Raw genomic sequence first — 18,022 nt, forward strand, 5'->3', positions numbered from 1 at the left:
TATTTTTTTTTTTTAACATTTGATTTTAAAACTTTGAATTCCAGATTCAATCCCTTCCTCCCTGGTCACCCATCCTTACTGGGAAGATAAGCAATTCAGTATAGGTTATACATGTGTAGCTATGCAAACATCACCATAGTAGATATATTATAAAAGACTGACTATATTTCCCTCCCTCCTATCCCACCTCCCACTTGTTCTGTTCTCTATTTTGATCCTGTCCCTTTTCAGAAGTGGGTGCTTCCAACTTTGCTACCCCCAGCCTGCCCTCCCTTCCATCATCCACCCTCTTATCCCCTTCCCCCCCTACTCTCCTATAGGGTGAGATACCATATTTAGTGTGTATGTCATTCCCTCCCTGAGCCAAATTAAATGAGGATAATGTTTTGTCTTTTTGCCTTCCTGTTCTTCCCCTCCATTGTAACCATTTCCCCTTGCCTCTTCTATATGAGATAGGTTACCCCATTCAGTCTCTCCCTATCTTCTCTCATTATATTCCTCTCTCACTTCTTAGTTTCACCTTTTAAGTATCATCCCTTCCTATTAAAATGGTCCTGTGCCTTCTATCTATGTATACCTGTAAACATATATACACATATTCACATATGTATTCATATATATATGCCCTCCTCTATATACATATATATATATATATACATATATATGTGTATATATTCCCTTCAACTATTTTCATGTTGAGAAAAGTTTCTTCAGTTACAATTATCATTGTTCCATGTAGGAACGTAAATAGTTCGACCATGATAAATTCCTTATGACTTCTTTTCGCTGTTTGCCTTCTCATGCTTCTTGTCCCTGAATGTCAAATTTTCTATTCAACTCTGGTTTTTTCTTCAAGAATACTTGAAATTCCTCTATTTCAATGAATGACCATATTTGCATCTGAAACATGATACTCAGTTATGCTGGGTAGGTGATTCTTAGTTTTAATCCCAGCTCCTTAGCCCTCCAGAATATCATATTCCAAGCCCTTAAATCCCTTAGTGTAGAAGCTGCCAGATCCTGTGTTATCCTGATTGTGTTTCCACAATATTAAAATTGTTTCTTCCTGGCTGCTTGTAATGTTCTCTCCTTGATCTGGGAATCTTGGAACCTGGCTATAATTTTCCTAAGAGTTTCCTTTTGAGGATCTTTTTCATGAGGTGATTGGTGGATTCTTTCAAGCTCTATTTTGCCCTCTGGTTCTAAAGCATCAGGGTAATCTTCCTTGAGAATTTCTTGGAAGATGATTTCTAGGTTCTTTCTTTGATCGTGGCTTTCAGGAATCCAATAATTTTTAAATTATCTCTCCTGCATCTATTTTCAGGTCAGTGGTTTTACAATGAAATATTTCACATTGCCTTCTATTCTTTCATTTGTTTGGATCTATTTAACAGCATCTTGATTTCTCCCAAAGTTAGTAGCTTCCATTTGCTCCAATCTAATTCTGAAGGAATGATTCACCTCAGTGAGCTTTTGAGATTCTTTTTCCATCTGGCAAATTTGACTTTTTAAGGCATTCTTCTCCTTATTGCCTTTTTGAGCCTTTTTTCCATTTGAGTTAGTCTGTTTTTTAAGGTGTTATTTTCCTCAGTCAGGCTATTGACCCTCATTTCTTAAATTCCTTGCTTCGTTCTCATTTCTCTTCCCAAATTTTCCTCCACTTCTCTTATTTGTTTCTTAAGGTCCTCTATGTCCTGTAACCAGCTCGTATTTTTCTTTGAAGCTTTTGGTGCAGGAGTTCTGACTTCACTGTCTTCCTCCTGTTCCATGCTTTGATTCTTTTTGTCACCAAAATAGGAGTGTAAAGTTGGGGTGCTCTGTTTATTTTGCTTCCTTTGCCTGCTCATGTCACCACTCAGTCACTTCACCCCTGGGCTTTTTGCCACAGTCCGACTCTGCCACCAGACAGTGGACCTTTGTCCCAAATGCTGGGATTTTCTCAGTTGCCAAAGGCATTAGTTGGGCACCATCTCTGATGCCTCCATGTGCTCTGGCAAGCTAGTTGCACATCCCAGGAACTCCAGCCTAGACTGCAATCCACAACCAAGCAGGTCAAAGCAAAATGGATTACCCCTCAGACTGGTCTCTTGGTCCCCCTACACTCTGCAGACCAGGAGCAGAAGCTGCCATGTTGGAGCAACTGCAGGGCCATAGCTCCACAGCCACTTCTTGCCCAGGGGTCAAAGGCCGACCACACTCCCACCTACTGCATCCCAAAGTCCTCACTGCACTGACCTCTCACTTTGTCCTTAGCATCTATGTGTTGATAATTATGGAAACTGACACAGCTGCTGGTTATCTGAAGTCCCTCCATCTGGTGGTTGGTCAGGCCTGGCCTTGGGTGAAACCTACAAATCGCGTGAGGCTTGGGTCAGCTCCTAGAGTGCTGTGCTGGCTGATTCCTGCTGACCTGCCAGGCTGTCCTGAGCAGGAAGTTAGCTTCTTTGTGTCATTTTATGGGCTCTGTAGTTCCAAAATTTGCTCAGAGTCCCCTTTACATGAATTGGGGAAGGTGGAAGCTGGAGCCCTGGGGAAGTCCTGTTTCTATGCTGCTATCTTGACTCTGCCCCCCACCCCATTGCCAGACATTTTTATTTTTGCCTTGTCACTAAACTTTGATGATTCCGTAAAAGAGAGTGAGGCTGATAATTTTGTGTAACTCTGCCTGAAATCCAATTCATGCCCATCAAGACATCACCCAATGATGTCATTGGTCCTCTTGTGAATTAAGGATGAACAACTCTAATGTATGGCAAGATCTCAAGGGTATTAACCATTACATTAACTTTCCCCTGGATGTGCTACAGCTTATAAGGGCCATTCCTAAAACATGGTTCCCAGAACTAAGCCAAATACTCTATTTGTGGTCTGAAAAAGCCAGAATTTGGTAAAAATATAATTTTCTTAATTATGGGAATTAAGTGTATTCTTACCACTTCTTAATCTCTTCTACTTCTGTTTTATATATATATACCTGTACATATGTATTTGTGTATATATACATATATGTATATCTGTGTGTATACAGGCATACCATACTTATATACCATATATACATGAGTGTTTATATACATACATACTAGACGTACATATATACTGATATATACATGTACATACATACATATATCTGCCTATGTAAACAACATCCACATATACATATACACACATAAAATGCAGTATACACATACATATACACATGTATATAAATGTGTGTGCATGTGTACACATATGCACATATATGGACACAATTGTGTGTATATATAAGTATACAGATATCAGTAAATTATTTTTATTTTCCAATATTCACTTACGTAAGATATTGAGTTCCAAATTCCCCCTTTACCTCCCCTGTACCTCCTCAATGTGTCATGGAGTGTACATCTACAATCATATTAAATATATTTCCACATTAGTCATGTTGTGAAAAAAGAATAAGAACAAAAGTGAGATATAATACAATAATACAATGAGAGAGAGAAAGGAGACAATAGTATGTTTTGAACTCTGTTCAAATCCACAGTTCTTTCCCTGGATGTGAGTAATATTTTGAATCATGTGTGTTTTGGAATTGCCTTAGATCATTGTATTGCTGAGAAGAATTAAGTCTACCAAAGTTTATCCTCACATATTGCTGCTGTTACTGTTATAATTTTGACCTGGTTCTGCCCAATTTACTCTGTATCAGTTCATGTAAGTCTTTCCAGGTTTTCTGAAATCTTCCTGCTCATCATTTCTTACAGAACAATAGTATCCCATGCATGTACATACATGCATGTACCGCAACTTGTTCAGTTATTCCTTAATCGATGGGCATCCCCACAACAACATTTATCTGTAGTCTTTTGCCTTTGCACAATCTTTAAATGCTTTGTATCTTCATCTTTGCCTTGTAGAATCTCTAATTTCCTAGAAGGAGCAGCTAAAGGGTAACCTCTCAAATAATGCTGTTTTCTATTCCATTTAATTGTTCTTATCAGTTCCCTCTTGAAAATAATGTGCATTACTTTATATTTACTTATCTATATGCATATTCCTTCCCCAGAAGAATGTAAATTTCTTGAAGATTGTCATTATTCCATGTTTACTTATGTATTTCAAATCTGTAGCCAAAAAAGAAAAAAAAAACCTGCATATGGCAGGTACTTGTTTGCTGACGAGCTAAAATCATGAAAATGTTTCCCATTGACTCCGAATAAACCATTCAGAAGTAGTAGATGATACTTGGGTAAGTTTGGTGTCACCGTGTCAACAGGAAATGTTTCTTGATAAAAATGACCTGAAAATACCATAATATTTAGAAATGGGAATAATGATAGGAACTATTTACCAGGATAGCTTCCTGAATGGGATGTAGAAGACCAAGTTCCCATATAACTTACTCTAATAAAAACCTAAAATTCACAATAAGTAAGAAATCTCATGACAAAATAAACAAAAATTGGAGGGACAGGTGATTACATGGTAGGGAGAGTTAAGGATGAAGGAAAGTCAGTATCAAATAATAGAGGTGCATAAATTGAGGGAACAGACACAGTTACACAATTAACACTGTTGCTTTCCTCTTTTAGATAGACTATCTGAAGGCATAGAAATAATTTGAAGACTTTATTTAAATATTCCTTTCCTTTACATTCAATTACAAATTCCTATAAAATGTACCAAAATATAAATGATGAAATCCGATCCATCCCTCCCCCTGAAAAAAAAAAAAGTTAAAATAGATGCTGCTAAGGAACTACTTCCCAAGTATTTAAAGAAAATAGGATGAACTCCTTGTTCAATCAAGTATAAATGCTCTAATTGTGTGTTGCAAATACAGATTTTATATAATATTTTAAATGAAATTATGATCCATTATAACCATCTATATATTTAAATATGGTACATTTTCACCACATATGGTCCAGAATGTTTAAAATTCTTTTTAACTTTCATCTTATTTTTCCCCCTATAATATCCTAAAAGGTGAAGGATATCAGAATTTTAGTACTACAGAAAGCTTCTTTCAGGAAATTTTGAATTTATGTTTTAAGAGACTTTTCAGACTTTTTCCTTTGAGATGGTTCTTTGACAAACTAATCTAGGAATTTATGTTTAGCTGCTGTAATTTTTTTTCATTTTATATTTATCAGTATCAAGACAAAATAAAGAAAGAAAAAGTGACTCAAAGTTGCCCTAAGTGAAAGAAGAAAGTTTTTCTTCTTTCTTGGGTTGCCATCTCATTACCACTGTCAGTTTCACCTTGTACTCCAAATGAAAAGAAAAGATGTTTGTTCAACTGAATTGTTAAATAGAGAATACCTGCCCTTTATACCATATGAACAGTGCTTGCTTGCACTAACCAAAGTATCTTTACTAAAAAGGTTAGAGGTTGGAAGGAGAGAAAATTCTAATTGAGAGATGAGGAGTGGTCCTGGGACAGACCAATGACCCTTGACTAATAGACCTCTATGTCCCTGATAGTTTATTATGTAACTCCAGAATTGGAAGGCTGATTCAAAAAGGTCACTGATTAGGATAACAAAAATTCAGATAAATGAGTGACATTTTTCATTGGGAGTCTTCACAGGGAGTAATTCATACAAAAGATTATCTATAATGAGTAAAGTTTCCCAGATAATACTACTTGTTTTCTAATCCTTCTCACAAGGGTCTGGGTAACTTGCTAAGAAGATAGGCATCAATTTAAAATATCTCAATGTAAGACAAGCTATGATCTTGGAGCTGTAACTCATCTGTCAAACTAAGTAAAATGACAGAAGTTTCTGACATGTTCTAACAACTATTTTGGAAAGAAAATACAGATAAGAAAAAAAAATTCATCAGCATATTTCCAGAGTCGTGAAGAGGAGAGAATCCTCTTAAAGAGTGATGTGAGTTAATAGTAATTAGGGAAGGATAGGAGGAATATGATGATCTTTGTGTTATTTCAAGATGTTAAACTTTAAAAGATGTTCGTGATGGATATATATACCCACAGAGACATTAAGGGTTTGTTTATTGTCTATATGTTTTAGTAAATAAAGACAGCTGGTTTTGTGTTTTTGTTTTTTAAATAAAGGCCAAAACATTTTGAATTCCAATATCTTCCTTCCTCCTTCATCTCCCCCTTCATTGAAAAGGCAAGTAATTTTAAAAAGGTTATACATGTGCAATAATGTAAAACATTTCTATGTTAGTCATGTTACAAAATAAAACAGATCCCCCCCAAAAAAAGAAACAAAAAAATTATTAAATTAAGAAGAGGTATGCTTCAATTTGCATTCATATTCTATAAGTTCTTTCTCTGGAGATGAATAGATCTTTTCATCATAAGTCCTTCACAATTGCCTTCCAATCATGGTACTGCTGAGAATAGCTAAGTCATTCACAGTTGATCATCATATAATATTGCTGTTACTCCATACAGTGTTTTCTTGGTTCTGTTCATTTCACTTTGCATCAGTTTATGTTAGTCTTTCTAGGTTTTTTTTCCCTGAGAGAAGCCTGCTCATCATTACCATATATGCTGGTAATTCTACTGTTATTTCTTCTTTCTCTTCCTTACCTCACATTACTAAACTCTGCCAATTTTAACTATCAATATGTCTTTATTTTGTCTCAATTGTTTTCCACAAACACTTGAGTATAGCAAATCATACCATCCACATTAATTACTAGAATAGCTTCATAACAACCTCTAATATCATCTAGCATGTCTTTTATATCTCTTAATAGAATATATATATATATATATATATATATATATATATATTTGCCTTTTGGAAGGTTATCGGGGTTAAGTGACTTGCTCAAGGTCACAAGCTAGTTTTTGTGTTAAGTGTCTGAAGCTGTATTTGAACTCAGGTTCTCCTGACTCCAAGGCTGGTGCTCTGTTCACTGCACCACCTAGCCACCCCTGTGATAAGATAATCTTGCTGTTGCAAACTTATGTTGACCCATTCTCCTATTCAAAAATGTTAAATGTTGTTCTATTATCTACTCAGTAAAATATAAACTTCTCTGTTATTGTTCAAAGTCCTACACAATCTAGTGCCAATACAGCCTTGCAGATTTTATCTCATGTTTTGCCATTTCACATGCTCAACATTCTTATCAGTCTTTGACCTAAACATAGAATAAACTCTCACATGTATATCCCTTTACTCAAATTCTACCCTATGGTTGGAATACCTTCACTCCTACTTTTTGCCTACTGAGTTCCTGACCATCCTGCACCTGCTACCTCCTCAAGGAAGTATTCTACAAATCCTAGGACCAATAATTTTCTCATTCAATTTTCATACATCTTTTTGTTTTCTAACTCTCTACAGAGAGAATTCTTCTTTATTATGTATGACAGCAATTTGTTTCAGAATCTTATCCCACAGCTAGGCTAGTTTACGACATCCATTTCCACAATATTTTGAGTTCCAAATTTCTCCCCATCTCCCCCCTACCCCAAGATGTCATGAATTCTGATTATCCTTTCCTCCAGTCTGTCCTCCATTTTAGCACTCCCTCTTATTCCTTTCCCCTTTACTTTCTTGTAAGGCAAGATATATTTCTATACCCAATTTCCTGTATATCATTAACTACTTGCATATAAAAAACATTTTTAACATTTTTTAAACTTTGAGTTCCAAATTATCTCCCTTCTTCTCTCCCCAACACCAAAGACATAATTTACCACAATGCCATCATCCTTTCTTATGGTGTCTTAATAACAGACTCAATTGTGGGCATGCAGCTTCAGACTCTATATGTGTTGGTGATTATCATGATATAGACAATGCCTGACAAGAACCTTTCTGATTTTGAAGTTGGCTTTTTAATACATAATATGTAGTGTTATAGCTGGCACACATCCTTTCTTTCTGCAGAGAGCAATTCAAATCAACTATCATAACTTAAGTTCCCTCCATGTGTAAGTCACTGTAGTAGGCACTGGTGATACAAATACAAAAAAGACAGTCTCTATGTTCAGGGAATTTCCATTGCACTGAGGAGTCCAACAGGGTGAAGATGATGGATATTCCAAATATCTTCCTTCTAGATTTTCTTTCTTTCTATCTGAATGCTACTTCTGTTCTTCCCAGGCCTTTGGTCTCATATCCTTACTGCCATCATTATACCTGGCATTATAATCTTTACACATTCTAACTGGTTAAATAAAAAAGAAAATGATAAAAAAAAACCCTTCTCTTTCCATTAAGTTAGGAAAAACATAAGGTTTTTAATAGCTTTTCACCAAGAAACTAAGGGAAAACCAACTGAAAGGAGATTGAGACAGTTACAGGAACAGTAGCTTTAAAAAAGTTTGAGGTTTACAGCAAACAATTAGAGATTTCTCATCCAAACTACCTTTTTTAAATTTACTGTACTTCAAATAAAATGCCAGCACTCCAGAAAAAAATATTGTAGTCTTCTATACAAGGTCTATGTAAGTAGTACAGTAGGAAGGGGATTGGATTTACAAGAGAGGCCCTAGTTTAGAATCATGGCTCTGTTACCTGACTTTGAGAAAAATTTTTGTTTGTTTGCTTTTTCTTTAACTGCAAATTTAAGTGATTTGTTTGGAACATCATTTTTCTTAACTTTTTTTTTGTGCTGTAGACACCTTTTGCAACCCAGCAAAACCTCTGGAACCCTTGAGAATAATGTTCTTAAATGCATAAAAAATACTGCATAGGATTACAGAGGTATAAAGACTTTTTTCCCCCATCCACATTCAGGAACCTTCTGAAACCTATTAATTGGTCTCCCATCTCACCCTAAATAAGAATGCCCTAACAAGTTTGGTATTTATGAATCATTATGATGGAAAAGATAAATAGTATCATACTATTCAGAATTGGAAGGAACCTTGGAAATAATATGTTCCAACTTTCTCATTTTACAAAAAAGAAAAATGAAGTCCCAAAATTTAGAAAGATAAAGACAAGACTAGTATTTAAAATTTTATTTTCTGATCCTGAACCCATCACTATTTCCATTACATTATACTGTGTATTTCTAGATTTCTGAGGGTAAGCCTCTCTTAGATTAGCTAATCACCAAACTATGAAATTTATTCCTTTCTAGGTCAATAGAATATTGTTTATAAAATCATACATCTAGAGTCAGAAGGTACTTCAGAAGAAATCTTAATTTTTACAAATGATTAAACATGGACCCAGGAAGGTTAAGTGAGTTGCCCAATGTCCCATAAGGAGGAAGTATCAGAAGTAAGATTTGAAATCTAACTCATCCCATGGTATTAGATGATTACCTGCCAAAGCTTACACTTCACTGGCATATCCTTTGAGAATCCAGGGATCTCCCATGATAATGGAACATTAGAGCAGGACTTTGGTGGAGTAAGAATATAAGAATTATAACTTCCAACGGCATCAATAGGAATATAATTTAATCTGCACAGGAAGGAAAAGAATAAGTATTTAAAATATTAACTGAGAAACTGACAAGTGTGCTACTTCATAATAAACTAAGATTTAAGCCAGGCTTTCCACAAACCCAAAGCCCTTTAGACACAAATAATATATATTTTTTTCCTTCCCCAGATGCAGTAATGGAGATTTATGGTAATTAGGGAGTGGGAGAAGACTTTGAATAATATTTCGTTCTTTTGCCACCTACGCTATGATTCCTTTTGAAGGCTGTATATCCACATGCTGATATCTAATAATACAGGTTAAAAATGAATCGACAGTGCTTAGATCCAGAATTTAACATTTCCCTGGAGATCAAGTAGGAATAACTGAGTTTAAATTTGTATGAGTTGAAGGATTGAAAGTGGTCTAAAATGAATAAACCCGTAGCTTATTTGAGCAGTGAAGGGCAGACAGGTAAATGGTAGGAAAATGTCAATTAGGATAGCAGAATATCCATATTCTTAAAATTTCCACCAAGGGAAAACAGTATATATGGTCTTTCACTAGAAAGATGAAATTACCAACCCAGTACAAGTACAGTAAATAAAAATACTAAACTCACATTATGTATGTATACACACATACATATACACATATGCATATGTATATATGTACAGTTTCAAAGATCATATATAAGCATATATGTATGTGTATATGCATAGACACACATGCAATTTCATAGATCATAGTCCTGGAAAAAGTTTCCGAATATATGTAACCAAAATCCTGATTTTACAGATGAGAAAAAGAGATGAGAATTGATATAGAGTACAATTTTATAAAACTGGATTAAAGATGGTTTCTGTGATCACAGATTAGAAGTGAAACAAAATCTAAGAGAGGAAGTGTCTGTGTGAGTCTGTGTGTATTTCTGTGTGTGAGTGAAATGGGCCTTTTGGTAGGCTGGTGAAAGTTAATTCCACTCTGGTTTATTGTCTACATAAATGAAGGAAATATTAAATTACAGTTAGAGATTTGTGAAAATGATGTTTTTTTTTCTATCCAAGAAAATTGAAACTGAAATGTGTCCAACTACATGTTTTAAAATCCATGTTATGGCAAAAATTTTAAGGTAAAATTCTGTTGTTATTCAGTCATTCAGTTGTGTGTGAAACTTTGTGAGCTCATGGACCTCAGCATGGCAATATTATCCATGCTTTCTTTCTTTGTTTCTTTCTTTGTTTGTTTGTTTCTTTCTTTCTTTCTTTCAGAAAGTGATTATTTATTTATTTTTTAGTTTGTATTTTTCATTTCCACATAATTTTGAGTTACAAATTTTCTCCCCATTTTTCCCTACCCACCACCCCAAAACAGTGGTCCCACTGAATATCCCCTCCCCTAATCTGTACTCTCCCATATCTTCCCCATCACACCTCTGACTTTCCAGTAGGGCACGGTAGATCTCTATGCCCCAATTCCTGTATATCTCATTTTCTAGTTATATATAAATTTATATATAATTATATTTTTTTTTTAAACATTTGATTTTTAAACTTTGAATTCCAGATTCTTTCCCTTCCTTCCTCATTACCCATCCTTACTGGGAAGATAAGCAATTAAATATAGGTTTTACATGTCTAGCTATGCCAAAAAATTCCATAGTGGATATATTGTGAAAGAATGACTATATTTCTCTCCATTCTATCCCACCCCCCCACTTGATCTATTCTCTACTTTGATCCTAACTCTATTGAAAAGTGGGTGCTTCCAACTTTCCTCCCCCCCAAGCCTCCCCTTCCTTCCATCATCCCCCCTCTCATCCCCTTTCCCCCTATTCTCTGGTAAGGTGAGATACCCTATTTAGTGTGTATGTCTTTCCCTCCCTAAGTCAAATTCAATGAGAAAAAAAGTTGACTCATCCCTTTTTGTCTTCCTGTTCTTCCCCTACATTGTAACAGTTTTGCCTTGCCTCTTCTATATGAGATAATTTACCCCATTCTGTCTCTTCCCATCTCCTCTCATTATATTTCTCTCTCACCTCTTAATTTGACCTTTTAAGTATCATCCATTCCTACTAAACTGGTCCTGTGCCCTCTATGTATAACTGTACACATATATACATATACTCACATATGTATTCATATGCCCATATACCCACTTATAGAGACATATATGAATGCATGTATACATATATACACACACATTTCCCTTCAACTATTCTCATATTGAGAAAAGTTTCATAAGTTACAATTATAATATTTCCATTGAGTAATATAAGTAGTTCAACTTTGATAAGTTCCTTATGATTTCTTTTCCCTGTTTACCTTATCATGCATCTCTTGCTTCTTATATCTGAATGTCAAATTTTCTATTCAACTCTGGTTTTTTCATCAAGAATTCTTTAAAGTCCTCTATTCCACTGAAGGGCCATATTTCCCCCTGAAAATGATACTCAGTTTTGCTGGGTAGGTTATATTTGGTTTCAATCCCAGCTCCTTTGACCTCTGGAATATACTGCAAGCCCTTTGATCCCTCAGTGTAAAAGCTGCCAGATCCTGTGTTATACTGATTGTGTTTCCATAATATTGAAATTGTTTCTTCCTGGCTGCTTGTAATATTATCTCCTTGATCTGGTAATTCCAGAACCTTGCTATAATAATCCTAGGAATTTTCTTATGGGAATCTTTTTCAGCAGGTGATTGATGGATTCTTTCAACCTCTATTTTGACCTCTGCTTCTTAAACATCAGGGCATTTTCCTTGAGAATTTCTTCAAGGATGATGTCTAGGTTCTTTTTTTTTTTTATCATGGCTATTATTATACTCCAATAATTTTTAAATTATCTCTCCTGGATCTATTTTCCAGGTCAGTAGTTTTTCCAATGAGATATTTCACATTGCCTTCCATTTTTTCATTTGTTTGGATCTGTTTAACAGCATCTTGATTTCTCATGAAGTCACTATCTTCCATTTGCTCCAATCTAATTCTGAAGGAATGATTCTCTTCAGTGAGCTTTTGAGATTCTTTTTCCATCTGGCAAATTTGACTTTTTTAGGCATTCTTCTCCTCATTGACTTTTTGAGCCTTTTTTGCCATCTGAGTTATTCTGTTTTATAAAGTGTTATTTCCTTCAGTCAGGTTGTTGACTCTCATTTCATAATTTTCTAGCATTGTTTTCATTTCTCTTCTCAATTTTATTTGGTTTTCAAAATCCTTTTCAAGCTCCTCTATGGTCTGTAACCAGCTCATATTTTTCTTGGAAGCTATTGGTGCAGGAGTTCTGACTTAGTCGTCTTCCTCCTGTTCCATGCTTTAATCTTTTTTGTCCCCAAAGTAGGAATATAAATTTGGTTTACTCTGCTTTGTTTCCCTTGTTTACTCATGTTGCCATTCAATTACTTGACTTTGGGGCTTTTTGCCACAGTAGGACTCTGTTACCAGACAGGGGAGCTTCGTCCCAATCACTGGGGTTTTCCCAACTGCGAAAGGTATTAGTTGGGTGCCCTCTCTGTAGCCTCCACATGCTCTGGCAAGGTGGTCAAACACCTCAGGACCTCCACCCTTAACTATAATCCAAATACACGCAGGCTTAAGCAAGAGGAATTAACCCTCAGACTGGTTGCATGGTCTCCCTACAATCTGCAGACCTGGAGCTCTGAAGCAGCCATGTGGTGGGTGGCTGAATTGCCATAGGGCTTCAGCTGCTTCTTGTCCTGGGGGCAAAGGCGTACCCCCCTCCCAAAGTCCCTGTTCCTGCAAAGTCTACCCTGACCTCTCACTTTGTCTTTGGTATCCATGGATTGTTAATTCTAGAAACCGCCACGGCTGCCAGTGATCTGAAGTCCTGCCACCCCGTGGCTGGTCAAGCCACACTGAGGCTAAAAGCTACAGTGGGACCAGGGCTGGGCTGGGTTCCCAGAGGGCTGTGCTGGCCCCTTCCTGCTGGCTTGCTGGGCTGTCTTCAGCAGGAGGTTAGCTTCTCTCTGTCAGGAAGGAAGAAAAGGTTGGGAAACAATTGAATGAACAGAAGATGTTTAACCTGATGTAGAAAAATTCAGGTGACATGTGTGGGGCCTGGGGGGGGGTGCATGATGTCAGAATATTATTTGAACTACTTTTCATGGAAATAACAAAATAGACTTATTTAATTTGATCCTACGAGCTATAACCAGGAGATTGCAATCAATTGCAAAGAGGAAAATTTAAGGCCAACATAAAGATGAGACTTCAAACAACTAGACTGACTTTTTCAAGTAGGTGGACAAAGTGTGAGTAAGGACTATTCATGCTTTTTTGAAATTCCTTCTAATTGTAAGACTGGATGATTCCCTAATATATATAAAGAGCTTTATGTTTTAAAAGTATTTTCTTTGTAACAGCCCTGTGAGTTAATTAAAGCAAATGCTCTTATCCTCCTTTATCAGAAGAGGAATTGAGACTCAGAAACATAACATGACTTATTCAAGGTCACTTAGAAAATAAGCGGTTAGACCTAGGAGTCAATCTCTTTAAGTTCCAAATTCAAATTCCTTTCATTCATGGTGTACCATCTTTCATGTGTCCTGGAGGCTAGTTATTCCATATTAGGACATTAAACATTCTTTTTTGTTTGTTTGTTTTGCTTTTTGGAGGGCAATTGGGGTTAAGTGACTTGCCCAAGGTCACATGGTTAGTTTTTGTGTTAAGTGTCTGAGTCCGGATTTGAACTCAGGTGTTCCTGACTCCAGGGCTGGTGCTCTATTCACTGTGCCACCTAGCCGCCCCAATTATAGAATAACTGAGGTCTTCATAGGAAACACAGATAGGTCTTGTGACTTTAGGCAAGTTACTTATAACCTACCAATGCCCTAGATAATTCTCTAAGACTATAAATTGCAGAAAACATGTTGACCTACCTTGGTAGAGGGACTTTCCTTACCTAAGAATGAGCTATATTAATGAATTAATAGTTCCAGTCCCTATCCCTACCCCCATCATTATCCATATTCCCAGTACTTATCACGGTATCTGGGAAATGCTTAATAAATATTTATTCTGGGAGTTAATTTTCCTTTAGTAGTGATGAAACTGAAATCAGAAATTCTACTTTTTCTTAGAGTTCGTGACCACAGAATCAATATAAAATGCAATCCAATATAACTGGGATTCTTAATCTTGATTCCATTAAGAGCAGTGTGTTGTCATTTGCAACACAGTTGATTAGGGTTAGATGTAAACAATTTTCCATTACCTTGCATCTGCCACCTTAGTTTTACACCCTGCTCTAATTAGTTAAGCAATTCCTCCAGTGTTTTCCCCTTTATGACATCTAATATTACATCCAGGAGATCTAGGCCTTGATACTACCCTATTCTTCTGTTCTTCCTTCCTGCCACTCACCCTTTTACTTGAAATGAATACATCTTATTATCACATTTCCTCCTAGAGGTAGGGGACTAGCTCCCTTTCAACTGCCACCACATTTTTTAAGTATTTATCTCCAACAGTTTAGCATATTGCCTTGAACTCAGTAAGTGCTCCATAGTTGTTGTTGTTTTTTTCTCTTTCATCCCTTAAGTTCTGGAAGTTAGGAAATTTCCAATTGTCAACTAACTGATTTGATCAAAGAAACATCTGGGCAGGATAAAGCTACATTTTAAATGTAAAAAGATTTTCTTCAATAGAGAAATGTACACATGCCTTTAAAAGTCAATTACACAGGGATGGGGGGAAGGGGGGCTGGGCTGGGACAGGAGGGCTCTGCTTAGGCCATGGCGGCGGGGGGGGGGGGGGGCAGTGAAGTTTGTGGACCCTGGCCTAGGGAATGAGTGTTGCGACAGCGGGCTCGGGTCTCTGGGACAAGATAGGCTTGGGCCCCCGGCGGACAGGGCTCTGGACAGGGCTTAAGCGTACGCAAGCTGGGCATCGAAGGTGTTCCGCTACGTGACAGAGGACAGGGACACGGCCTTGCACTTGGCAGTGATTCACCAACATGAAGCCTTCCTCGACTTCCTGCTTCATTTCACGACAAGGAGGGAATACCTGGATCTCCAAGAATGACCTGAGCCAGACTGCTCTGCACAAGGCGGCCATCCTGGGGAAGGCCGCCCTCACTGGGAAGCTGCGGGCCGTGGGGGCCGGACTCTGTGTGGCCGAGCGCGGGAGGGGGGGGCGGGGCACTCACCTATACACCTGGCCTGCCGGGCTGGAGCCCATGCCTGTGCCGAGGGCCAGACAGCCGGGGGCGGGGAGCGTGGGGGGGAGGGGGGAGAGGGGAGGAGGAGCGTGAGGGAGTCCCTCAGCTGGAGTGCACTAACTTCCAGGGTCACACTCCTCTCCACGTGGCTGTGATCTACAGGGACACAGAGATGGTCCAGCTGCTCCAGGAAGCAGGGGCTAATCTCAACAAACCAGAGCCCACGTGTGGGCAGAGTCCTCTCCACCTGGCTGCGGAGGCAGAGGCAGCAGAAATCCTGGAGCTTCTCTTGGATGGTGGTGCAGACCAGAATGCCCAAATGTATGGAGGCCGTACCCCGGTGGACAGTGCCACACTGTGGTCGGACCCCCTCCTCGCCTGGCTCCTATGTGCTCTGGGGAGCCCCAGAGCACGAGGCTGAGGACGAGGAAGACCACAGCCCCAGAGGCAGCCACAGTGATGAAGCTGACAAGTAGGAGGATGTTGTGTTCCATGGAAGTCTAAGCCTCAGCTGAAGAGCCTTCCTCATCACCTGGCTCCAGCCTATTTCTTTGCCTTTTTTTTTTGGTAGAAAAGCCTTAATTTCAATAAAACTCCGGTTCCCCTGGCTGGAGTGCCCAAGGATCTGTAAAGGAAAAAAAAAAGTCAATTACACAAACATAGGGTGAGGAGAGTAGAACTAAACTACAGTTCATCAAAAAAAAAAAAAAGATCTATTTGATGAACAAGAAGCTCAATATGCATCAATAGTAGGGTATGGTAGGCAATAGTTAACTAGAACAGCAGATGTAATAGTAGTACTGTCCTCAGGCCTGATCAGACACCATCTCAGTTTTAGTACAGGGTATTACATTTTTTTTTTTAAGCAATCGGGGTTAAGTAACTTGCTCAAGGTTACACGGCCAGTTATTTCTGGGTGTGGTGCTGAGTATCTGAGCCCGGGATTTGATCTCCAGGTTGTCCCAACACTGGAGCCGATGCTCTTACTCGCTGAGCCACCTGGCCGCCCCCAGGGTATTACATGTTATCAAGGACAACAGTAAAATACAGCCTGCTCAGAACAGGGCCACCTATAATAGGACTAAAGAATAAAGATTACCTTTTGAAGATTAAAAATACTATTCTAAATTACCAGGAATATTTACCCAAGAAAATAGAAGACTGGGGGGGTGGGGCGGTGCAACTGTCTTTACATACTTGAAGAGCTATTACATGAAAAAAAAAATCAATGGAAATTTAAAAAAATTAAATGAAATGAAAAAAAAATAATTATTCTTGTCTTATTTAGCCCCAAAGTTATTAGTAAAAACCAGAAGTTACAGAGATGTAATTTACTAGAATATAAAGCAAAGAAGCAGGAAGAAATCTACCCATCACAAATAAGGAATCATCTAATGAATTAGTCAAGAAATATTAATTAAAATTTACTATCAGTCCAGCACTATGCTAGATATTTGAGATACACATGGAAAAGTGAGATAATCCTTGACCTCAAGGAATTTATATTCCACTGGAGGGATATGATATATGCAAAAATGAATATATTCAAGATACATAAAAATGTATCCAAAATTGCTATGTTGGGGTCATTACTGGTAGAATTATAAAGTCCTCTTCAAGTAGATACCACTTAAGCTGAGAATTGGTTTCTATGAAACAGATTAGGAGGTACTATATTTTGGTTATTAGAACAGCCTATACAAAGATATGAAGGAAGAAAGAGGAACTTTGTGCATAAGGAACCCTATTGTAGCTATTTTGGCTGGCATGTGGAGTGTATACAAAGCAACATGAATCAGCAAAAAAAAAAAAAAAAGAGAGAAGCAACAGAAAGATCATGGACAGCTTTGGAAGCTGCAGAGAGTAGCTTTTGTATTTTATCCTAAAGGCAATGAGGGGCCCACTGAAGCTTCTTGAACACAGGAATGACAAGGTGAAACCTGTGCTTTAAGAAAATTAATTTGGCAGCTGAGTAGAAGATGGTTTGAAGAGACATGGGATGGATGCAGAAAGGTCAATTAGGTCTACAGTCCCGCAGACAAGAGGTGATGTAAGCCTGGACTACTGTGACTGTGATATGAATGGAAAGGAGGGGATAAATGTGTGATGTGTACAGGTGGGATGTTAGAGATAGTCATTATGTGCCTTCATGTGGAATTGTTATTCTAGGAAAATTATCTTGATAACATAACAAAGCAATTATAAGAACTTCAACAAAATTTCTGACGTCTTTAGCATGTTATACATTTAATTAAACCAAAGTAAAAACATTTACACCTGGTAGTCAAGACCAGCTATAGGGTAATGGTCTAACTACGGATTTAAGGAGTACCCAATCACTAAATATCTCCCTGTTCAGGAGGCAGAACCATTTGGAGGTAGAGAGGGGGATCCTTCAGAATGAATTCTTGCTCACATACTGAAGAAAAAATAAAAGAAAAAGAAAGGCAAGAAAAAGAAATCATCAGAACTGACCAACACCTTGAAAAAGTTT

At 37.6% G+C, this 18,022-nt stretch overlaps 1 pseudogene; it reads left to right on the plus strand.

Annotated features, from left to right (window-relative positions):
- Nucleotides 1-9,784: 9,784 nt before the first annotated feature.
- LOC138163042 (NF-kappa-B inhibitor beta pseudogene) lies at nt 9,785-16,004 on the plus strand (annotated as a pseudogene).
- Nucleotides 16,005-18,022: the final 2,018 nt, after the last annotated feature.

The sequence above is a fragment of the Petaurus breviceps genome, unplaced genomic scaffold, assembly GCF_028583685.1.
Source record: "Petaurus breviceps papuanus isolate PSGF00001 unplaced genomic scaffold, PetGlider_PUasm1.0 187, whole genome shotgun sequence".
Lineage (NCBI taxonomy): Eukaryota > Metazoa > Chordata > Mammalia > Diprotodontia > Petauridae > Petaurus > Petaurus breviceps.